The sequence below is a fragment of the Coenobita brevimanus genome, chromosome 35 (assembly GCF_032717465.1).
Source record: "Coenobita brevimanus isolate Jiangsu-jjx chromosome 35, ASM3271746v2, whole genome shotgun sequence".
NCBI lineage: Eukaryota > Metazoa > Arthropoda > Malacostraca > Decapoda > Coenobitidae > Coenobita > Coenobita brevimanus.
Window position 1 is genome coordinate 17,090,658 of NC_136988.1, and position 24,604 is coordinate 17,115,261.

A 24,604-nucleotide genomic window follows, 5' to 3' on the forward strand; every position below is an offset into this window, starting at 1 on the left:
GGTGGGGTTGACTGAGGTTGAGTGGGGGAATGGTGGGGTTAAGGGAGGAGGAGTGAGGTATAATTGGAAGTAGAGTAGACTAGAGTGATATGGGGTTGAGTTGGGTTGAATAGGGGACTGGTGGCTTTGTGCGGGGAAAGGTTAGTTAAAACCGATTGGTGAGGTTGGATAGCGTGTAATGGGTTTCAATGGGGTTGAATCAGCTACTAGTGGGGTTGAGGGAGGAGGTGTAGGTTAAAGTAAAAGTGAGGTAGGGTAGAGTAGTGTGGGGTTGGGTGGGATTGAATGGGGTAATGGTGGGGATGAGCAGGAAGTACATGGGTGAGATTTGCAGAGAAGGTAGGGCAGAACACAGTGGATCTGAGTGGGGTTGATTGGGGTAATGGTGGGGTTGAGAGGAAAGTAGTGGGGTATAATTGAAAGGTGAGGTTCGGTAGGGTATGAAGGGGTTGAGTGGGGGTGAATGGGGTAAAGGTGGTGTTGAGTGGGGGGAAGGTTAGCTAAAATTGAAACGTGAGGTAGGGTAGAGCGTCGTGGGGTTGGGTGGAGGTGAACCGAGATATGGTGGGGTTTAGTGGGAAGTAATGAGGTGAGGTTTGCAGATGAGGTAGGGTAAAGTAAGGTGTGTTGACTGGGGTTGAATCAGGTAATGGACGGGTTGATTGGGAAATAGTCGGGTAGTATTGAAAGGTAAGATAAGGAAGAGTATGGTGGGGTTGACGGGTTGAATCAGATAACGGTGGGGTTGAGAGGGAAGTATTGTGGTTTTATTGAAAGGTGAGGTTGGGTAGAACATGGTGGGACTGAGTGGGGTTGAATGGGGTGATGATGGGGTTGAGCGAAGAGGAATGGTGTAAATATGAAAGGTGAGGTAGAATAGAGTATGGTGGGGTTCAGTGGGGATGAATGTGATAATGGTGGGGTTGAGGGAGAAAGGGTGGGGTAATATTGAAAGGTGAGGTAGGGTTGAGTATGGTGGGGTTGAATGAGGTTGCATCGGTTAATGGTGGGGTTGAGAGGGGTGGAGTGGGGTCAAACTGAAAGGTGAGGTACAGTAGAATATAGTGAGCTTGGATGGGGTTGATTGGGGTTATGGTGGGGTTGAGCGGAGAGGAGTGGATTAAAATTGAAAGATGAGGGAAGGTAGAGTATTGTGGGGTTGGGTAGGGTTGAATCGATTAATGGTGGGATTGAGAGGAGAGGAGTGATGTAAATCTGAAAGGTGAGGTAGGGTATACTATGGTGGGGTTGACTGAGGTTGAGTGGGGGAATGGTGGGGTTAAAGGAGAAAGAGTGAGGTATAATTGGAAGTAGAGTAGGCTAGAGTGAGATGGGGTTGAGTTGGGTTGAATGGGGGACTGGTGGCGTTGTCCGGGGAAAGGTTAGTTAAAACTGATTGGTGAGGTTCGGTAGCGTGTAATGCGGTTGAGTGGGGTTGAATCAGATAATAGAGCTGTTGAGGAAGGTGGAGTGGAGTTCAATTGAAAGATGAGGTGGGGTAGAGATATGACGGGGTTGGGTGGGGTTGACTCAAGAAATGGTGGGTTTGAATGGGAAGCACTGGGGTGAGGTTTGCAGATGAGGTAAGGTAAAGGAAGGTGGGTTTGACTGGGGTTGAATCAGGTAATAGAGGAGTTGATACGGGAGTAGTAGGGTAGCATTGAAAGGTAAGATAAGGAAGAGTATGGTGGGGTTGTCTAGGGTTGAATCAGGTAATGGAGTGGTTGACAGGGTTGTGGTGGGGTAGTACTGAAAGGAAAGATAGGGTAGAGGATGGTGGGGATGGGTGGGGTTGAATCAGATAATGGTTGGGTTGAGATGGGAGTAGTGGGGTGGTATGGAAAGATGAGGTTCGATAGAACATGGTGGGACTGAGTGGGATTGAATGGGGTAATTGTGGGGTTGAGCGAAGAAGAGAATGGTAAAATGCAAATGTGAGGTTGGGTAGAGTTTGGTGGGGTTGAGTGGGGTTAAATTGTTTAATAGTGGGGTTCAACAGGGAGAAGTAGGTTAGAACTGACAGGGGAGGAGAAGTAGAGTGTAGTGGAGTTGGGTGGGGATGAGTCATGTAATGGTGGGTTTGAGAGCGGAGTAGTGGGGTAGTTTTCAAAGATGAGGTTGGGTAGAGCATGGAAGAGAAGGACAGGGTAGAATGGGGTTATGGTGGGGTTGAGGGAGAAAGGGTGGGATGATATTCAAAAATGAGATTGGGTAGTGTATGGTGGGGTTGAGTTGGATTGAATCGATTAATGGTGGGGTTGACTGGGATGAGGGTGGGTAAAATTCAGACTTGGGGTAGGGTAGAGTATGAAGGGATGGAGTGGGGATGAATGGGGTAATGGTGGGGTTAAGGAAGGAGGAGTTGGGTAGTGTTGATAGTTGAGAGAGGGTAGAGTATGGTGGGGTTTAGTGGGGTTGAATCAGGTAATGGTACGGTTGAGAGAGATAGGGTGGGGTACTACTGAAAGGCGAGGTAAGGTAAAGTATGGTGGGGTTTAGTGGGGTTGAAAAAAATAATGGTGGGGTTGAGGGAGAAAGGGTGGGGTTGAGGGAGAAAGGGTGGGGTTGAGGGAGAAAGGGTGGGGTTGTATTGAAAGATGAGGTAGGATAGAGTATGGTTGGGTTGGGTGGGGTTGAATGGGACAATGGTGGGCTTGAGGGAGGAGTGGTGGGGTAATATTGAAAGGTGAGGTAGGGTAGAGTGTGGTGGGGTTGTGTTTGGTTGATTAGGATTATGGTGGGGATGAGCGGAGAGGAGTGGGGTAAAATTGAAAGATGAGGTAAGGTAGAGTATTGTGGGGTTGGGTAGGGTTCAATCGATTAATGAAGGGGGTGAGAGGAGAGGAGTGATGTAAATCTGAGAGGTGAGGTAGGGTAGGGTATGGTGGGGTTGAGTGAGGTTGTTTGGGGAAATGGTGGGGTTAAGAGAGGAGGAGTGAGGTAGAATTGGAAGTAGAGTAGGCTAGAGTGAGATGCGGTTGAGTTGGGTTGAATGGGGGACTAGTGGGGTTGAGAGGGGAAAGGTTAGTTAAAACTGATTGGTGAGGTTGGGTAGCGTGTAATGGGTTTGAATGGGGTTGAATCAGCTACTAGTGGGGTTGAGGGAGGAGGTGTAGGTTAAAGTAAAAGTGAGGTAGGGTAGAGTATGGTGGGGTTGGGTGGGGTTGAATGGGGTAATGGTGGGGAAGAGCAGGAAGTACAGGGGTGAGGTTTCTAGAGGAGGTAGGGCAGAACACAGTGGGGCAGAGTGGGGTTGATTGGGGTAATGGTGGGGTTGAGAGGAAACTAATGGGGTAGAATTGAAAGGTGAGGTTCGGTAGGGTATGAAGTTGAGTGGTTGTGAAGGGGGTAAAGGTGGTGTTGAGTGGGGGGAAGGTTAGCTAAAATTGAAACGTGAGGTAGGGTAGAGCGTGGTGGAGTTGGATGGAGGTGAACCGAGATATGGTGGGGTTTAGTGAGAAGTAATGAGGTGAGGTTTGCAGATGAGGTAGGGTAAAGTAAGGTGTGTTGACTGGGGTTGAATCAGGTAATGGAAGGTTGATAGGGGAATAGTGGGGTAGTATTGAAATGTAAGATAAGGAAGAGTATGGTGGGGTTGACGAGTTGAATCAGATAATGGTGGGGTTGAGAGGGGAGTAGTGGGGTGGTATTGAAAGGTGAGGTTCGGTAGAACATGGTGGGACTCAGTGGGGTTGAATGGGGTGATAGTGGGGTTGAGCGAAGAGGAATGGTGTAAATATGAGAGGTGAGGTAGGGTAGAGTACGGTGGGGTTCAGTGGGGATGAATGAGATAATGGTGGAGTTGAGGGAGAAAGGGTGGGGTAATATTGAAATGTGAGGTAGGGTAGAGTATGGTGGGGTTGAATGAGGCTGAATCGGTTAATGGTGGGGTTGAGAGGGGTGGAGTTGGGTCAAACTGAAAGGTGATGTACAGCAGAATATAATGAGCTTGGATGGGGTTGATTGGGGTTATGGTGGGGTTGAGCGGAGAGGAGTGGGGTAAAATTGAAAGATGAGGTAAGGTAGAGTATTGTGGGGTTCGGTAGGGTTAAATCGATTAATGATGGGGGTGAGAGGAGAGGAGTGATGTAAATCTGAATGATAAAGTTGGGTAGGGTATGGTGGGGTTGAGTGAGGTTGAGAGAGTAAATAGTGGGGTTAAGGGAGGAGGAGTGAGGTAAAATTGGAAGTAGAGTAGGCTAGAGTGAGATGGGGTTGAGTTGGGTTGAATGGGGGATGGGTGGAGTTGAGCGGGGAAAGGTTCGTTCAAACTGATTGATGAGGTTGGGTAGCGTGTAATGGGTTTGAATGGGGTTGAATCAGCAACTATTGGGGTTGAGGGAGGAGGTGGGGGTTAAAGTGAAAGGTGAGGTAAGGTAGAGTATGGTGGAGTTGGGTGGGGTTGAATGGGGTAATGGTGTGGTTTAAGGAGGAGGAGGAGGGTAATATTGAGAGGTAGGGTAGGCTGGGGTATGGTCGAACTGAGTGGGGTTAAATCAGGTAATGGTGGGGTTGAGTAGGGAAAGGTAAGTTAGAACTCACTGCTGCGGTGGAGTACTATATTGTGGGGTTGGATGGGGTTGACCCGAGTAACGGTGGGGTTGAGTGGGATGTACTGGGTTGGGGTTTGCAGGTGAGGTACTTCAGAATATGGTGGGGATGGGTGGGGTTGAATTGGGTTATTGTGGGGTTGAGATGGGAGTGATAAATAAATAAATAAATAAATAACTTTATTTCCACTAAGCAGTTTTTATTAATAAAGATACATGTTCCGATATATAGTAAGTACAGTACAATGAAAACATGAAAAATCAGTACATATGAAGACAAATTTAGAGCAAAATTAAATCTCAATTGGGATTTTTATCTTGCAAATGCATCCAAGGTATTTCAAGTCATAAAACATTTTTCTCTCCCATAAGAAAACACAGCAGCCTAGATTTGAATACTGGTAGGCTACTGGCGTTGGTTATTAAAGCAGGCAATTCATTCCAGAGCTTCGGGCCCTGTACAGCGAGTGACCTGGCACCAATGCTAGTGTGGACTCTTGGTACATATAGGCTATTTTGTTGTCTGGTTACACTTCCAGTCACGTTATGCACAGAAGCAAAGGACATAAACCATTCAGGGTACACACCACGCAGTATCTTATACATAGTACAGTACGTATCAAATGCATGCTTTTGTTTAATATTTAGCCATCTTAACTCTTTCAGGACTGGAGAAACATGATCGTATTTCCTCATTCCACCTACAGCAACTTTAGCAGCAAAGTTCAATAGTTTCTGGGCACTGTGTATAAGAGTTCCGTTGGTTGTACCCCATATCCTAATACAATAATTAATCAAGCTCAACACAAGAGCTTGAATAATGATTATACGAGTCTGTTTCTGGAAATTGTCACTTAAACGATTTATATACATCAATGTCCCCATGACTTTTTTATTTAACTCATTAATATGCACATCAAAGCTCATATACTTATCAATATAAAGACCTAAATTTTTAACATGACTACTAGGAGTAATGTTACTGCCATCAAACTTTACAGTTGCATTAGCAGGTATACGTGATAAGAGTTGTCGATTTCCAATAAAAATACATTGAGTTTTATTTGGGTTAATCATGAGACCATTCCTAAGAAAATACTGATTAGCTTTGACAAGGGTTTCTTCAGTCTTAGTGATAAGATCCTCCAGATTATTTATAGTGCCTGTATGAAGGAATTGTGTATCATCAGCATATTGTGTTAATATACAGTCATTTAAATAAGTTGATATGTCATTTACGTAGATATTGAATAAAAGTGGACCTAGAATTGAACCTTGTGGGACCCCGTAAGTTACATTCTGCTTTGTAGATACGACATCATTTAATCGAACAGACTGAGTTCTGTTACTAATGTAACTATTAATCCAAAACGAATCAATTTTTACCTTGGCACATTTATCTAAGAGGATGTCATGGCTAACACTATCAAAAGCTTTAGAGAGGTCACACAAGGTTAACAGAGATATTTTCTTTTGGTCCATATTGTCATAAATTTCATCAGTTATAACAGTGAGAGCAGTCTCAGTAGAAAGCTTTGATCGGAAACCATGTTCAGTGTTAGATAAAAGTCTCTTTGTTTCTAAAAAGTTTAATAGTTGATTAGCAACTACTTTTTCTAATATTTTAGAAACAGTAGGTAATAGTGAGATGGGCCTATAATTATTAACATTGTTGATATCACCTGTTTTGAAGACGGGGACAACCAGTGCGTGTTTCCATGTCGTAGGGAATATACCAGTTGTGATAGAGGTGTTAACGATACAAGTTAAGTAAAACGCGATGACGTAAAGTGCGTCTTTGATGAAGCGAAGAGATATGCCATCAGAGCCATATGAACTACTTTCCTTGAGACTTTTACCTGTAAGGACTATCGTATTGGTGTCCACAGGCTGAGGTCTAAAGTATTCATCTTCTGTAAGGCTTGTTAGAGGCATGTCAAATTGACTGTTAGCAAGGTTTTGTTGCGTCTTATCATATGTAGATTTACCAACGTTTGCAAAAAATCTATTAAATTCTTCTGCTTTCTCATCTTTATTTTCAAAGGTCTGATTATTAGATTTTTTATTCTTTCCTGGAACAATTTCCCTGATGACCTTCCAAGTAGCAGCAGTATCACCTTTAGTACTGTTAAATTGATTATGATAATGTTCAGCCTTTGACTGGCTAATAAGGACCTTTACATTTTTCTTTTCGGTTTTATACTGCTGTTGCAATTCAGTATTATATCTATCAGTTTTTAGCTTTTTCTGAATGTAATTTCTATTCATAATAGCTTGGCGTATTTCATCATTAAACCATGGAGAGAAAGGTCTAGTAACATTTTTGGTAACTAACGGTGCACAGGTGTTTAGACATTCCATAATAGTGTTAGTAAGTATGTCTACTTGCACGTTTATGTCATCAGTAAAGAAAACCTGATTTAAAATATCACACTGCTGAAGTAAACAGGAACAAAGGGCATCACTATGATAGTTGCCAAGGCGACGAAAAGTTCTGGTAACAGGTGTGCGTTTTGGTTTGCTAATGTTCACTTTGGCAGTAATGAGGTCATGATCTGCAATGATATGAGGTACTACATCATGCGAGATTATGATGTCAGGTTTATTAGTTATAATTACATCGAGTAGAGTGGCTGATGTAGGTGTAACCCTAGTTGGTTTATCAATTATTTGGGTTAATTTATTGTTTCTGATAATATGCCTAAGCTTACTTCCAGCTGAGAGAAGGTCATCATTAAAATCGCCAAGAATGAAAATGATCTTCTTCCGCAGAATCATTAGTCTAAAGATCTCCTGAATATAATCAAAGGATAAAACAGTCGCTTTAGGGTGTCTGTACACACAACCAACAATAACAGAAGGCAACTTACGACACTGTACAGTTAGCCAAATATCTTCGATTCCAGGTTGTTTTGGAATATTTACATCAACTACAGTGGAACCTAAAGTGTCTTTAACATAGATACAGACACCAGCACCACGACCATTGTCATGTCTAAAAATCTTATAGTTAGGAATATCTACAAACTCATTCGGGGTGATGGGAAGAAGCCAGGTTTCGCTCACACACAAAATATCAACATTTCTTTCATACATGAGTAACTTAATTTCATCAAGATCTGATAGTAATGACTGAGCATTAATATGTTCAATAATTAGAAAATCCTTTTTAGTTACTGAAGGAGTCCCACCGGCTGTTTCTTCTTCGCCAAACCCCTATGTGTTGTAATATCTACATAGTCGGCTCTTATGGCCCAGGGCGTGGCAGTTACCACATACAAGTTTATGGTCATATCTGCAGGTTGACTGTCTGTGATTGAATTCTCCACAGTTGAAACAACCAGTTTTCCTAGAATTATGTGTTACATTATGTGCATAGCTTGAGTGATTACTTACAGCACGGTTATTTCTGGTACTGTTTCTTACCACATATGTCCTCTGCCAGTTATTTGCTTTGTATGACTGGCTGTGTTCTTCATGACGTGGATTCACGTAGAAGTGGCGTGTGTCAGTCCCTCTCGGCTGTCTCCCCAGGGCATCAGTGTAGGTGCGGGTCCCTGTAGGGTGGCTGCGGTTCGGGTCCATTGAGCTTCTACCAACATATAGAGAATGGGTTCTGTGGGGATCCTTGAAAATGGTCTTCCTGTGATGGTAATCCAAATCAGTTTTAACTTTTTCCCATTCAGAACACAGGTTGAAATCACCACACTGTTTGGCAATAGTTGATAAAAGTCGTACTGCTCCTAGTCTATTTAGGACTGAGCCTGGATGAGTGAGGAAAGTAGTGGGGTAGAATTGAAAGGTGAGGTTCGGTAGGTTATGAAGGAGTTAAGTGGGGGTGAATGGGGTAAAGGTGGTGTTGAATGGGGGAAGGTTAGCTAAAATTGAAACGTGAGGTAGGGTAGAGCGTGGTGGGGTTGGGTGGAGGTGAACCGAGATATGGTGGGGTTTAGTGGGAAGTAATGAGGTGAGGTTTGCAGATGAGGTAGGGTAAAGTAAGGTGTGTTGACTGGGGTTGAATCAGGTAATGGACGGGTTGATAGGGGAATAGTGGGGTAGTATTGAAAGGTAAGATAAGGAAGAGTATGGTGGGGTTGACGGGTTGAATCAGATAATGGTGGGGTTGAGAGGGGAGTAGTGGGGTGGTATTGAAAGGTGAGGTTGGGTAGAACATGGTGGGACTGAGTGGGGTTGAATGGGGTGATGGTGGGGTTGAGCGAAGAGGAATGGTGTAAATATGAAAGGTGAGGTAGGGTAGAGTATGGTGGGGTTCAGTGGGGATGAATGAGATAATGGTGGGGTTGAGGGAGAAAGGGTGGGGTAATATTGAAAGGTGAGGTAGGGTAGAGTATGGTGGGGTTGAATGAGGTTGAATCGGTTAATGGTGGGGTTGAGAGGGGTGGAGTGGGGTCAAACTGAAAGGTGAGGTACAGTAGAATATAGTGAGCTTGGATGGGGTTGATTGGGGTTATGGTGGGGTTGAGCGGAGAGGAGTGGGGTAAAATTGAAAGATGAGGTAAGGTAGAGTATTGTGGGGTTGGGTAGGGTTGAATCGATTAATGGTGGGGCTGAGAGGAGAGGAGTGATGTAAATCTGAAAGATGAGGTTGGGTAGGGTATGGTGGGGTTGAGTGAGGTTGAGTGGGGAAATGGTGGGGTTAAGGGAGGAGGAGTGAGGTAAAATTGGAAGTAGAGTAGGCTAGAGTGAGATGGGGTTGAGTTGGGTTGAATGGGGGACTGGTGGGGTTGAGCGGGGAAAGGTTAGTTCAAACTGATTGATGAGGTTGGGTAGCGTGTAATGGGTTTGAATGGGGTTGAATCAGCTACTACTGGGGTTGAGGGAGGAGGTGGGGGTTAAAGTGAAAGGTGAGGTAAGGTAGAGTATGGTGGAGTTGGGTGGGGTTGAATGGGGTAATGGTGGGGTTGAAGGAGGAGGAGGAGGGTAATATTGAGAGGTAGGGTAGGCTGGGGTATGGTGGAACTGAGTGGGGTTGAATCAGGTAATGGTGGGGTTGAGTAGGGAAAGGTAAGTTAGAACTCACTGCTGCGGTGGAGTACCATATAGTGGGGTTGGATGGGGTTGACCCGAGTAACGGTGGGGTTGAGTGGGATGTACTGGGGTGGGGTTTGCAGGCGAGGTAGGTTAGAATATGGTGGGGATGGGTGGGGTTGAATGGGGTTATTGTGGGGTTGAGATGGGAGTGCTTGGGTGTAGTTAGTAGGTGAGACTGGGTAGAGTATGGTGAGGTTGGGTGGGGTTGAATCTGTTAATGGTGGGGTTAAGCGTGAATCAAGGGATAAAAATAGAAGTTTGTGGTAGGCTGGGGAACGGTGGGGTTGGGTGGGGTTGAATGGGATAATGGTGGGGTTGAGCAGGAAGAAGTAGGGTAGAACTGACAGGGGAGGAGAGGTAGAATGTGGTGGGGTTGGGTGGGGTTGAAAGGAGTAGTGATGAAGTGGAGAGGGGTTGAGTGGGGTGAAACTGAAAGGTGAGGTTGGGTAGAACATGGCAGAGAATGGCTGGGTCGAATGGGGTTATGGTGGGGTTGGTGAAGGAGGGGTGAGGTAATATTGAAAGGTGAAGTTGGGTAGAGTATGGTGGGGTTGAGTGAGGTTGAATCGATTAATGGTGAGAATGACTGGGCAGTAAGGGGGTAAAATTGAGAGTTAACGTAGGTTAAAGTATGATGGGGTGGGGTGGGGTTCGATGGGGTAATAGTCACGTAAAAGATGGAGGAGTGGGGTAGTATTGAAAGGTGAGAGTGGGTAGAGTATGGTGAGGTTTAGTGGGGTTGAATGAGGTAATGGTGGGGTTGAGGGAGAAAAGGTGGGGTATTACTGAAAGGTGAGGTAAGGTAGAGTATGGTGGGGTTTAGTGGGGTTGAAAAAGATAATGGTGGGGTTGAGAGGGGAGTAGTGGGGTGGTATTGAAAGGTGAAGTTGGGTAGAACATGGTGGGACTGGTTGGGGTTGAATGGGGTAATGGTGGGGTTGAGCGAAGAGGAGAAGGGTAATATGCAAATGTGAGGTTGAGCAAATTGTGGTGGGGTTGAGTGGGGTTAAATTGTTTAATTGTGGGGTTGAACAGGGAGAAGTAGGGTAGAACTGACAGGGGAGGAGAGGTAGAGTGTGGTTGGGTTGGGTGGGGCTGAGTCGGGTAATGGTGGGGTTGAGAGGGGAGTAGTGGGGTAGTTTTGATAGATGAGGTTGGGTAGAGCATGGCAGAGAATGGCGGGGTAGAATGGGGTTATGGTGGGGTTGAGGGAGAAAGGGTGGGGTAATATTGAAAGGTGAGGTAGGGTAGAGTATGGTGGGGTTGAGTGAGATTGAATCGGGTAATGGTGGGGTTCAGAGGGGTGGAGTGGGATAAAACTGAAAGGTGAGGTAAGGTAGAGTATAGTGAGCTTGGATGGGGTTGATTGGGGTTATGGTGGGGTTGAGCAGAGACGAGTGGGGTAAAATTGATAGATGAGGGAAGGTAGAGTATTGTGGATTGGGTAGGGTTGAATCGATTAATGGTGGGGTTGAGAGGAGAGGAGTGGTGTAAATCTGAAAGGTGAGGTAGGGTAGAGTATGGTGGGGTTGACTGAGGTTGAGTGGGGGAATGGTGGGGTTAAGGGAGGAGGAGTGAGGTATAATTGGAAGTAGAGTAGGCTAGAGTGAGATGGGGTTGAGTTGGGTTGAATGGGGGACTGGTGGCTTTGTGCGGGGAAAGGTTAGTTAAAACTGATTGGTGAGGTTGGGTAGCGTGTAATGCGGTTGAGTGGGGTTGAATCAGATAATAGTGGGGTTGAGGAAGGTGGAGTGGAGTTCAATTGAAAGATGAGGTGGGGTAGAGTATGGTGGGGTTGGGTGGGGTTGATCCAAGAAATGGTGGGGTTGAATGGGAAGTACTGGGGTGAGGTTTGCAGATGAGGTAGGGTAAAGTAAGGTGGGTTTGACTGGGGTTGAATCAGGTAATGGAGGGGTTGATAGGGGAGTAGTAGGGTAGCATTGAAAGGTAAGATAAGGAAGAGTATGGTGGGGTTGTCTGGGGTTGAATCAGGTAATGGAGGGGTTGACAGGGGAGTGGTGGGGTAGTACTGAAAGGAAAGATAGGGTAGAGGATGGTGGGGATGGGTGGGGTTGAATCAGATAATGGTTGGGTTGAGAGGGGAGTAGTGGGGTGGTATTGAAAGGTGAGGTTCGGTAGAACATGGTGGGACTGAGTGGGATTGAATGGGGTAATGGTGGGGTTGAGCGAAGAAGAGAAGGGTAAAATGCAAATGTGAGGTTGGGTAGAGTGTGGTGGGGTTGAGTGGGGTTAAATTGTTTAATAGTGGGGTTCAACAGGGAGAAGTAGGGTAGAACTGACAGGGGAGGAGAAGTAGAGTGTAGTGGAGTTGGGTGGGGATGAGTCGGGTAATGGTGGGGTTGAGAGGGGAGTAGTGGGGTAGTTTTGAAAGATGAGGTTGGGTAGAGCATGGAAGAGAATGACAGGGTAGAATGGGGTTATGGTGGGGTTGAGGGAGAAAGGGTGGGATGATATTCAAAGATGAGATTGGGTAGTGTATGGTGGGGTTGAGTGGGGTTGAATCGATTAATGGTGGGGTTGACTGGGAAGGAGGGGGTAAAATTCAGACGTGGGGTAGGGTAGAGTATGATGGGGTGGGGTGGGGATGAATGGGGTAATGGTGGGGTTAAGGAAGGAGGAGTTGGGTAGTGTTGATAGTTGAGAGAGGGTAGAGTATGGTGGGGTTTAGTGGGGTTGAATGAGGTAATGGTACGGTTGAGGGAGATAGGGTGGGGTACTACTGAAAGGCGAGGTAAGGTAAAGTATGGTGGGGTTTAGTGGGGTTGAAAAAAATAATGGTGGGGTTGAGGGAGAAAGGGTGGGGTTGTATTGAAAGGTGAGGTAGGATAGAGTATGGTGGGGTTGGGTGGGGTTGAATGGGACAATGGTGGGGTTGAGGGAGGAGTGGTGGGGTAATATTGAAAGGTGAGGTAGGGTAGAGTGTGGTGGGGTTGTGTGGGGTTGATTGGGATTATGGTGGGGTTGAGCGGAGAGGAGTGGGGTAAAATTGAAAGATGAGGTAAGGTAGAGTATTGTGGGGTTGGGTAGGGTTCAATCGATTAATGATGGGGGTGAGAGGAGAGGAGTGATGTAAATCTGAAAGGTGAGGTAGGGTAGGGTATGGTGGGGTTGAGTGAGGTTGAGTGGGGAAATGGTGGGGTTAAGGGAGGAGGAGTGAGGTAGAATTGGAAGTAGAGTAGGCTAGAGTGAGATGGGGTTGAGTTGGGTTGAATGGGGGACTGGTGGGGTTGAGCGGGGAAAGGTTAGTTAAAACTGATTGGTGAGGTTGGGTAGCGTGTAATGGGTTTGAATGGGGTTGAATCAGCTACTAGTGGGGTTGAGGGAGGAGGTGTAGGTTAAAGTAAAAGTGAGGTAGGGTAGAGTATGGTGGGGTTGGGTGGGGTTGAATGGGGTAATGGTGGGGATGAGCAGGAAGTACAGGGGTGAGGTTTGCAGAGGAGGTAGGGCAGAACACAGTGGGGCTGAGTGGGGTTGATTGGGGTAATGGTGGGGTTGAGAGGAAAGTAGTGGGGTAGAATTGAAAGGTGAGGTTCGGTAGGGTATGAAGGAGTTGAGTGGGGGTGAATGGGGTAAAGGTGGTGTTGAGTGGGGGGAAGGTTAGCTAAAATTGAAACGTGAGGTAGGGTAGAGCGTGGTGGGGTTGGGTGGAGGTGAACCGAGATATGGTGGGGTTTAGTGGGAAGTAATGAGGTGAGGTTTGCAGATGAGGTAGGGTAAAGTAAGGTGTGTTGACTGGGGTTGAATCAGGTAATGGACGGGTTGATAGGGGAATAGTGGGGTAGTATTGAAAGGTAAGATAAGGAAGAGTATGGTGGGGTTGACGGGTTGAATCAGATAATGGTGGGGTTGAGAGGGGAGTAGTGGGGTGGTATTGAAAGGTGAGGTTGGGTAGAACATGGTGGGACTGAGTGGGGTTGAATGGGGTGATGGTGGGGTTGAGCGAAGAGGAATGGTGTAAATATGAAAGGTGAGGTAGGGTAGAGTATGGTGGGGTTCAGTGGGGATGAATGAGATAATGGTGGGGTTGAGGGAGAAAGGGTGGGGTAATATTGAAAGGTGAGGTAGGGTAGAGTATGGTGGGGTTGAATGAGGTTGAATCGGTTAATGGTGGGGTTGAGAGGGGTGGAGTGGGGTCAAACTGAAAGGTGAGGTACAGTAGAATATAGTGAGCTTGGATGGGGTTGATTGGGGTTATGGTGGGGTTGAGCGGAGAGGAGTGGGGTAAAATTGAAAGATGAGGTAAGGTAGAGTATTGTGGGGTTGGGTAGGGTTGAATCGATTAATGGTGGGGCTGAGAGGAGAGGAGTGATGTAAATCTGAAAGATGAGGTTGGGTAGGGTATGGTGGGGTTGAGTGAGGTTGAGTGGGGAAATGGTGGGGTTAAGGGAGGAGGAGTGAGGTAAAATTGGAAGTAGAGTAGGCTAGAGTGAGATGGGGTTGAGTTGGGTTGAATGGGGGACTGGTGGGGTTGAGCGGGGAAAGGTTAGTTCAAACTGATTGATGAGGTTGGGTAGCGTGTAATGGGTTTGAATGGGGTTGAATCAGCTACTACTGGGGTTGAGGGAGGAGGTGGGGGTTAAAGTGAAAGGTGAGGTAAGGTAGAGTATGGTGGAGTTGGGTGGGGTTGAATGGGGTAATGGTGGGGTTGAAGGAGGAGGAGGAGGGTAATATTGAGAGGTAGGGTAGGCTGGGGTATGGTGGAACTGAGTGGGGTTGAATCAGGTAATGGTGGGGTTGAGTAGGGAAAGGTAAGTTAGAACTCACTGCTGCGGTGGAGTACCATATAGTGGGGTTGGATGGGGTTGACCCGAGTAACGGTGGGGTTGAGTGGGATGTACTGGGGTGGGGTTTGCAGGCGAGGTAGGTTAGAATATGGTGGGGATGGGTGGGGTTGAATGGGGTTATTGTGGGGTTGAGATGGGAGTGCTTGGGTGTAGTTAGTAGGTGAGACTGGGTAGAGTATGGTGAGGTTGGGTGGGGTTGAATCTGTTAATGGTGGGGTTAAGCGTGAATCAAGGGATAAAAATAGAAGTTTGTGGTAGGCTGGGGAACGGTGGGGTTGGGTGGGGTTGAATGGGATAATGGTGGGGTTGAGCAGGAAGAAGTAGGGTAGAACTGACAGGGGAGGAGAGGTAGAATGTGGTGGGGTTGGGTGGGGTTGAAAGGAGTAGTGATGAAGTGGAGAGGGGTTGAGTGGGGTGAAACTGAAAGGTGAGGTTGGGTAGAACATGGCAGAGAATGGCTGGGTCGAATGGGGTTATGGTGGGGTTGGTGAAGGAGGGATGAGGTAATATTGAAAGGTGAAGTTGGGTAGAGTATGGTGGGGTTGAGTGGGGTTGAATCGATTAATGGTGGGGATGACTGGGCAGGAGGTGGGTAAAATTGAGTTGTAGGGTAGGTTAGAGTATGATGGGGTGGGATGGGGTTCGATGGGGTAATAGTCAGGTAAAGCAAGGAGGAGTGGGGTAGTATTGAAAGGTGAGAGTGGGTAGAGTATGGTGAGGTTTAGTGGGGTTGAATGAGGTAATGGTGGGGTTGAGGGAGAAAATGTGGGGTAATACTGAAATGCAAGGTAAGGTAGAGTATGGTGGGTTTTAGTGGGACTGAATGAGGTAATGGTGGGATTGAGGGAGAAAAGGTGGGGTATTACTGAAAGGTGAGGTAAGGTAGAGTATGGTGGGGTTTAGTGGGGTTGAAAAAGATAATGGTGGGGTTGAGAGGGGAGTAGTGGGGTGGTATTGAAAGGTGAAGTTGGGTAGAACATGGTGGGACTGGTTGGGGTTGAATGGGGTAATGGTGGGGTTGAGCGAAGAGGAGAAGGGTAATATGCAAATGTGAGGTTGAGCAAATTGTGGTGGGGTTGAGTGGGGTTAAATTGTTTAATTGTGGGGTTGAACAGGGAGAAGCAGGGTAGAACTGACAGGGGAGGAGAGGTAGAGTGTGGTTGGGTTGGGTGGGGCTGAGTCGGGTAATGGTGGGGTTGAGAGAGGAGTAGTGGGGTAGTTTTGATAGATGAGGTTGGGTAGAGCATGGCAGAGAATGGCGGGGTAGAATGGGGTTATGGTGGGGTTGAGGGAGAAAGGGTGGGGTAATATTGAAAGGTGAGGTAGGGTAGAGTATGGTGGGGTTGAGTGAGATTGAATCGGGTAATGGTGGGGTTCAGAGGGGTGGAGTGGGATAAAACTGAAAGGTGAGGTAAGGTAGAGTATAGTGAGCTTGGATGGGGTTGATTGGGGTTATGGTGGGGTTGAGCAGAGACGAGTGGGGTAAAATTGATAGATGAGGGAAGGTAGAGTATTGTGGATTGGGTAGGGTTGAATCGATTAATGGTGGGGTTGAGAGGAGAGGAGTGGTGTAAATCTGAAAGGTGAGGTAGGGTAGAGTATGGTGGGGTTGACTGAGGTTGAGTGGGGGAATGGTGGGGTTAAGGGAGGAGGAGTGAGGTATAATTGGAAGTAGAGTAGGCTAGAGTGAGATGGGGTTGAGTTGGGTTGAATGGGGGACTGGTGGCTTTGTGCGAGGAAAGGTTAGTTAAAACTGATTGGTGGGGTAGGGTAGCGTGTAATGGGTTTGAATGGGGTTGAATCAGCTACTAGTGGGGATCAGGGGGGAGGTGTAGGTTAAAGTAAAAGTGAGGTAGGGTAGAGTATGGTGGGGTTGGGTGGGGTTGAATGGGGTAATGGTGGGGATGAGCAGGAAGTACAGGGGTGAGATTTGCAGAGGAGGTAGGGCAGAACACAGTGGGGCTGAGTGGGGTTGATTGGGGTAATGGTGGGGTTGAGAGGAAAGTAGTGGGGTAGAATTGAAAGGTGAGGTTCGGTAGGGTATGAAGGAGTTGAGTGGGGGTGAATGGGGTAAAGGTGGTGTTGAGTGGGGGAAGGTTAGCTAAAATTGAAACGTGAGGTAGGGTAGAGCGTGGTGGGGTTGGGTGGAGGTGAACCGAGATATGGTGGGGTTTAGTGGGAAGTAATGAGGTGAGGTTTGCAGATGAGGTAGGGTAAAGTAAGGTGTGTTGACTGGGGTTGAATCAGGTAATGGACGGGTTGATAGGGAAATAGTGGGGTAGTATTGAAAGGTAAGATAAGGAAGAGTATGGTGGGGTTGACGGGTTGAATCAGATAATGGTGGGGTTGAGAGGGGAGTATTGTGGTGGTATTGAAAGGTGAGGTTGGGTAGAACATGGTGGGACTGAGTGGGGTTGAATGGGGTGATGGTGGGGTTGAGCGAAGAGGAATGGTGTAAATATGAAAGGTGAGGTAGGGTAGAGTATGGTGGGGTTCAGTGGGGATGAATGAGATAATGGTGGGGTTGAGGGAGAAAGGGTGGGGTAATATTGAAAGGTGAGGTAGGGTAGAGTATGGTGGGGTTGAATGAGGTTGAATCGGTTAATGGTGGGGTTGAGAGGGGTGGAGTGGGGTCAAACTGAAAGGTGAGGTACAGTAGAATATAGTGAGCTTGGATGGGGTTGATTGGGGTTATGGTGGGGTTGAGCGGAGAGGAGTGGGGTAAAATTGAAAGATGAGGTAAGGTAGAGTATTGTGGGGTTGGGTAGGGTTGAATCGATTAATGGTGGGGCTGAGAGGAGAGGAGTGATGTAAATCTGAAAGATGAGGTTGGGTAGGGTATGGTGGGGTTGAGTGAGGTTGAGTGGGGAAATGGTGGGGTTAAGGGAGGAGGAGTGAGGTAAAATTGGAAGTAGAGTAGGCTAGAGTGAGATGGGGTTGAGTTGGGTTGAATGGGGGACTGGTGGGGTTGAGCGGGGAAAGGTTAGTTCAAACTGATTGATGAGGTTGGGTAGCGTGTAATGGGTTTGAATGGGGTTGAATCAGCTACTACTGGGGTTGAGGGAGGAGGTGGGGGTTAAAGTGAAAGGTGAGGTAAGGTAGAGTATGGTGGAGTTGGGTGGGGTTGAATGGGGTAATGGTGGGGTTGAAGGAGGAGGAGGAGGGTAATATTGAGAGGTAGGGTAGGCTGGGGTATGGTGGAACTGAGTGGGGTTGAATCAGGTAATGGTGGGGTTGAGTAGGGAAAGGTAAGTTAGAACTCACTGCTGCGGTGGAGTACCATATAGTGGGGTTGGATGGGGTTGACCCGAGTAACGGTGGGGTTGAGTGGGATGTACTGGGGTGGGGTTTGCAGGCGAGGTAGGTTAGAATATGGTGGGGATGGGTGGGGTTGAATGGGGTTATTGTGGGGTTGAGATGGGAGTGCTTGGGTGTAGTTAGTAGGTGAGACTGGGTAGAGTATGGTGAGGTTGGGTGGGGTTGAATCTGTTAATGGTGGGGTTAAGCGTGAATCAAGGGATAAAAATAGAAGTTTGTGGTAGGCTGGGGAACGGTGGGGTTGGGTGGGGTTGAATGGGATAATGGTGGGGTTGAGCAGGAAGAAGTAGGGTAGAACTGACAGGGGAGGAGAGGTAGAATGTGGTGGGGTTGGGTGGGGTTGAAAGGAGTAGTGATGAAGTGGAGAGGGGTTGAGTGGGGTGAAACTGAAAGGTGAGGTTGGGTAGAACATGGCAGAGAATGGCTGGGTCGAATGGGGTTATGGTGGGGTTGGTGAAGGAGGGGTGAGGTAATATTGAAAGGTGAAGTTGGGTAGAGTATGGTGGGGTTGAGTGGGGTTGAATCGATTAATGGTGGGGATGACTGGGCAGGAGGGGGGTAAAATTGAGAGGTAGGGTAGGTTAGAGTATGATGGGGTGGGGTGGGGTTCGATGGGGTAATAGTCAGGTAAAGCAAGGAGGAGTGGGGTAGTATTGAAAGGTGAGAGTGGGTAGAGTATGGTGAGGTTTAGTGGGGTTGAATGAGGTAATGGTGGGGTTGAGGGAGAAAATGTGGGGTAATACTGAAATGCGAGGTAAGGTAGAGTATGGTGGGTTTTAGTGGGACTGAATGAGGTAATGGTGGGATTGAGGGAGAAAAGGTGGGGTATTACTGAAAGGTGAGGTAAGGTAGAGTATGGTGGGGTTTAGTGGGGTTGAAAAAGATAATGGTGGGGTTGAGAGGGGAGTAGTGGGGTGGTATTGAAAGGTGAAGTTGGGTAGAACATGGTGGGACTGGTTGGGGTTGAATGGGGTAATGGTGGGGTTGAGCGAAGAGGAGAAGGGTAATATGCAAATGTGAGGTTGAGCAAATTGTGGTGGGGTTGAGTGGGGTTAAATTGTTTAATTGTGGGGTTGAACAGGGAGAAGTAGGGTAGAACTGACAGGGGAGGAGAGGTAGAGTGTGGTGGGGTTGGGTGGGGCTGAGTCGGGTAATGGTGGGGTTGAGAGGGGAGTAGTGGGGTAGTTTTGATAGATGAGGTTGGGTAGAGCATGGCAGAGAATGGCGGGGTAGAATGGGGTTATGGTGGGGTTGAGGGAGAAAGGGTGGGGTAATATATAAAGGTGAGGTAGGGTAGAGTATGGTGGGGTTGAGTGAGATTGAATCGGGTAATGATGGGGTTCAGAGGGGTGGAGTGGGATAAAACTGAAAGGTGAGGTAAGGTAGAGTATAGTGAGCTTGGATGGGGTTGATTGGGGTTATGATGGGGTTGAGCAGAGACGAATGGGGTAAAATTGATAGATGAATGAAGGTAGAGTATTGTGGATTGGGTAGGGTTGAATCGATTAATGGTGGGGTTGAGAGGAGAGGAGTGGTGTAAATCTGAAAGGTGAGGTAGGGTAGAGTATGGTGGGGTTGACTGAGGTTGAGTGGGGGAATGGTGGGGTTAAGGGAGGAGGAGTGAGGTATAATTGGAAGTAGAGTAGGCTAGAGTGAGATGGGGTTGAGTTGGGTTGAATGGGGGACTGGTGGCTTTGTGCGGGGAAAGGTTAGTTAAAACTGATTGGTGAGGTTGGGTAGCGTGTAATGCGGTTGAGTGGGGTTGAATCAGATAATAGTGGGGTTGAGGAAGGTGGAGTGGAGTTCAATTGAAAGATGAGGTGGGGTAGAGTATGGTGGGGTTGGGTGGGGTTGATCCAAGAAATGGTGGGGTTGAATGGGAAGTACTGGGGTGAGGTTTGCAGATGAGGTAGGGTAAAGTAAGGTGGGTTTGACTGGGGTTGAATCAGGTAATGGAGGGGTTGGTAGGGGAGTAGTAGGGTAGCATTGAAAGGTAAGATAAGGAAGAGTATGGTGGGGTTGTCTGGGGTTGAATCAGGTAATGGAGGGGTTGACAGGGGAGTGGTGGGGTAGTACTGAAAGGAAAGATAGGGTAGAGGATGGTGGGGATGGGTGGGGTTGAATCAGATAATGGTTGGGTTGAGAGGGGAGTAGTGGGGTGGTATTGAAAGGTGAGGTTCGGTAGAACATGGTGGGACTGAGTGGGATTGAATGGGGTAATGGTGGGGTTGAGCGAAGAAGAGAAGGGTAAAATGCAAATGTGAGGTTGGGTAGAGTGTGGTGGGGTTGAGTGGGGTTAAATTGTTTAATAGTGGGGTTCAACAGGGAGAAGTAGGGTAGAACTGACAGGGGAGGAGAAGTAGAGTGTAGTGGAGTTGGGTGGGGATGAGTCGGGTAATGGTGGGGTTGAGAGGGGAGTAGTGGGGTAGTTTTGAAAGATGAGGTTGGGTAGAGCATGGAAGAGAATGGCAGGGTAGAATGGGGTTATGGTGGGGTTGAGGGAGAAAGGGTGGGATGATATTCAAAGATGAGATTGGGTAGTGTATGGTGGGGTTGAGTGGGGTTGAATCGATTAATGGTGGGGTTGACTGGGAAGGAGGGGGTAAAATTCAGACGTGGGGTAGGGTAGAGTATGATGGGGTGGGGTGGGGATGAATGGGGTAATGGTGGGGTTAAGGAAGGAGGAGTTGGGTAGTGTTGATAGTTGAGAGAGGGTAGAGTATGGTGGGGTTTAGTGGGGTTGAATGAGGTAATGGTACGGTTGAGGGAGATAGGGTGGGGTACTACTGAAAGGCGAGGTAAGGTAAAGTATGGTGGGGTTTAGTGGGGTTGAAAAAAATAATGGTGGGGTTGAGGGAGAAAGGGTGGGGTTGTATTGAAAGGTGAGGTAGGATAGAGTATGGTGGGGTTGGGTGGGGTTGAATGGGACAATGGTGGGGTTGAGGGAGGAGTGGTGGGGTAATATTGAAAGGTGAGGTAGGGTAGAGTGTGGTGGGGTTGTGTGGGGTTGATTGGGATTATGGTGGGGTTGAGCGGAGAGGAGTGGGGTAAAATTGAAAGATGAGGTAAGGTAGAGTATTGTGGGGTTGGGTAGGGTTCAATCGATTAATGATGGGGGTGAGAGGAGAGGAGTGATGTAAATCTGAAAGGTGAGGTAGGGTAGGGTATGGTGGGGTTGAGTGAGGTTGAGTGGGGAAATGGTGGGGTTAAGGGAGGAGGAGTGAGGTAGAATTGGAAGTAGAGTAGGCTAGAGTGAGATGGGGTTGAGTTGGGTTGAATGGGGGACTGGTGGGGTTGAGCGGGGAAAGGTTAGTTAAAACTGATTGGTGAGGTTGGGTAGCGTGTAATGGGTTTGAATGGGGTTGAATCAGCTACTAGTGGGGTTGAGGGAGGAGGTGTAGGTTAAAGTAAAAGTGAGGTAGGGTAGAGTATGGTGGGGTTGGGTGGGGTTGAATGGGGTAATGGTGGGGATGAGCAGGAAGTACAGGGGTGAGATTTGCAGAGGAGGTAGGGCAGAACACAGTGGGGCTGAGTGGGGTTGATTGGGGTAATGGTGGGGTTGAGAGGAAAGTAGTGGGGTAGAATTGAAAGGTGAGGTTCGGTAGGGTATGAAGGAGTTGAGTGGGAGTGAATGGGGTAAAGGTGGTGTTGAGTGGGGGAAGGTTAGCTAAAATTGAAACGTGAGGTAGGGTAGAGCGTGGTGGGGTTGGGTGGAGGTGAACCGAGATATGGTGGGGTTTAGTGGGAAGTAATGAGGTGAGGTTTGCAGATGAGGTAGGGTAAAGTAAGGTGTGTTGACTGGGGTTGAATCAGGTAATGGACGGGTTGATAGGGGAATAGTGGGGTAGTATTGAAAGGTAAGATAAGGAAGAGTATGGTGGGGTTGACGGGTTGAATCAGATAATGGTGGGGTTGAGAGGGGAGTAGTGGGGTGGTATTGAAAGGTGAGGTTGGGTAGAACATGGTGGGACTGAGTGGGGTTGAATGGGGTGATGGTGGGGTTGAGCGAAGAGGAATGGTGTAAATATGAAAGGTGAGGTAGGGTAGAGTATGGTGGGGTTCAGTGGGGATGAATGAGATAATGGTGGGGTTGAGGGAGAAAGGGTGGGGTAATATTGAAAGGTGAGGTAGGGTAGAGTATGGTGGGGTTGAATGAGGTTGAATCGGTTAATGGTGGGGTTGAGAGGGGTGGAGTGGGGTCAAACTGAAAGGTGAGGTACAGTAGAATATAGTGAGCTTGGATGGGGTTGATTGGGGTTATGGTGGGGTTGAGCGGAGAGGAGTGGGGTAAAATTGAAAGATGAGGTAAGGTAGAGTATTGTGGGGTTGGGTAGGGTTGAATCGATTAATGGTGGGGCTGAGAGGAGAGGAGTGATGTAAATCTGAAAGATGAGGTTGGGTAGGGTATGGTGGGGTTGAGTGAGGTTGAGTGGGGAAATGGTGGGGTTAAGGGAGGAGGAGTGAGGTAAAATTGGAAGTAGAGTAGGCTAGAGTGAGATGGGGTTGAGTTGGGTTGAATGGGGGACTGGTGGGGTTGAGCGGGGAAAGGTTAGTTCAAACTGATTGATGAGGTTGGGTAGCGTGTAATGGGTTTGAATGGGGTTGAATCAGCTACTACTGGGGTTGAGGGAGGAGGTGGGGGTTAAAGTGAAAGGTGAGGTAAGGTAGAGTATGGTGGAGTTGGGTGGGGTTGAATGGGGTAATGGTGGGGTTGAAGGAGGAGGAGGAGGGTAATATTGAGAGGTAGGGTAGGCTGGGGTATGGTGGAACTGAGTGGGGTTGAATCAGGTAATGGTGGGGTTGAGTAGGGAAAGGTAAGTTAGAACTCACTGCTGCGGTGGAGTACCATATAGTGGGGTTGGATGGGGTTGACCTGAGTAACGGTGGGGTTGAGTGGGATGTACTGGGGTGGGGTTTGCAGGCGAGGTAGGTTAGAATATGGTGGGGATGGGTGGGGTTGAATGGGGTTATTGTGGGGTTGAGATGGGAGTGCTTGGGTGTAGTTAGTAGGTGAGACTGGGTAGAGTATGGTGAGGTTGGGTGGGGTTGAATCTGTTAATGGTGGGGTTAAGCGTGAATCAAGGGATAAAAATAGAAGTTTGTGGTAGGCTGGGGAACGGTGGGGTTGGGTGGGGTTGAATGGGATAATGGTGGGGTTGAGCAGGAAGAAGTAGGGTAGAACTGACAGGGGAGGAGAGGTAGAATGTGGTGGGGTTGGGTGGGGTTGAAAGGAGTAGTGATGAAGTGGAGAGGGGTTGAGTGGGGTGAAACTGAAAGGTGAGGTTGGGTAGAACATGGCAGAGAATGGCTGGGTCGAATGGGGTTATGGTGGGGTTGGTGAAGGAGGGGTGAGGTAATATTGAAAGGTGAAGTTGGGTAGAGTATGGTGGGGTTGAGTGGGGTTGAATCGATTAATGGTGGGGATGACTGGGCAGGAGGTGGGTAAAATTGAGAGGTAGGGTAGGTTAGAGTATGATGGGGTGGGGTGGGGTTCGATGGGGTAATAGTCAGGTAAAGCAAGGAGGAGTGGGGTAGTATTGAAAGGTGAGAGTGGGTAGAGTATGGTGAGGTTTAGTGGGGTTGAATGAGGTAATGGTGGGGTTGAGGGAGAAAATGTGGGGTAATACTGAAATGCGAGGTAAGGTAGAGTATGGTGGGTTTTAGTGGGACTGAATGAGGTAATGGTGGGATTGAGGGAGAAAAGGTGGGGTATTACTGAAAGGTGAGGTAAGGTAGAGTATGGTGGGGTTTAGTGGGGTTGAAAAAGATAATGGTGGGGTTGAGAGGGGAGTAGTGGGGTGGTATTGAAAGGTGAAGTTGGGTAGAACATGGTGGGACTGGTTGGGGTTGAATGGGGTAATGGTGGGGTTGAGCGAAGAGGAGAAGGGTAATATGCAAATGTGAGGTTGAGCAAATTGTGGTGGGGTTGAGTGGGGTTAAATTGTTTAATTGTGGGGTTGAACAGGGAGAAGTAGGGTAGAACTGACAGGGGAGGAGAGGTAGAGTGTGGTGGGGTTGGGTGGGGCTGAGTCGGGTAATGGTGGGGTTGAGAGGGGAGTAGTGGGGTAGTTTTGATAGATGAGGTTGGGTAGAGCATGGCAGAGAATGGCGGGGTAGAATGGGGTTATGGTGGGGTTGAGGGAGAAAGGGTGGGGTAATATTGAAAGGTGAGGTAGGGTAGAGTATGGTGGGGTTGAGTGAGATTGAATCGGGTAATGGTGGGGTTCAGAGGGGTGGAGTGGGATAAAACTGAAAGGTGAGGTAAGGTAGAGTATAGTGAGCTTGGATGGGGTTGATTGGGGTTATGGTGGGGTTGAGCAGAGACGAGTGGGGTAAAATTGATAGATGAGGGAAGGTAGAGTATTCTGGACTGGGTAGGGTTGAATCGATTAATGGTGGGGTTGAGAGGAGAGGAGTGGTGTAAATGTGAAAGGTGAGGTAGGGTAGAGTATGGTGGGGTTGACTGAGGTTGAGTGGGAGAATGGTGGGGTTAAGGGAGGAGGAGTGAGGTATAATTGGAAGTAGAGTAGGCTAGAGTGAGATGGGGTTGAGTTGGGTTGAATGGGGGACTGGTGGCGTTGTGCGGGGAAAGGTTAGTTAAAACTGATTGGTGAGGTTCGGTAGCGTGTAATGCGGTTGAGTGGGGTTGAATCAGATAATAGTGGGGTTGAGGAAGGTGGAGTGGAGTTCAATTGAAAGATGAGGTGGGGTAGAGTATGGTGGGGTTGGGTGGGGTTGATCCAAGAAATGGTGGGGTTGAATGGGAAGTACTGGGGTGAGGTTTGCAGATGAGGTAGGGTAAAGTAAGGTGGGTTTGACTGGGGTTGAATCAGGTAATGGAGGGGTTGATAGGGGAGTAGTAGGGTAGCATTGAAAGGT

At 47.9% G+C, this 24,604-nt stretch overlaps 1 pseudogene; it reads left to right on the plus strand.

Annotated features, from left to right (window-relative positions):
• The first annotated feature begins 7,016 nt into the window (after nt 1–7,016).
• Nucleotides 7,017–24,604, plus strand: part of LOC145396157 (uncharacterized) — a 98,708-nt pseudogene continuing 81,120 nt past the window's right edge.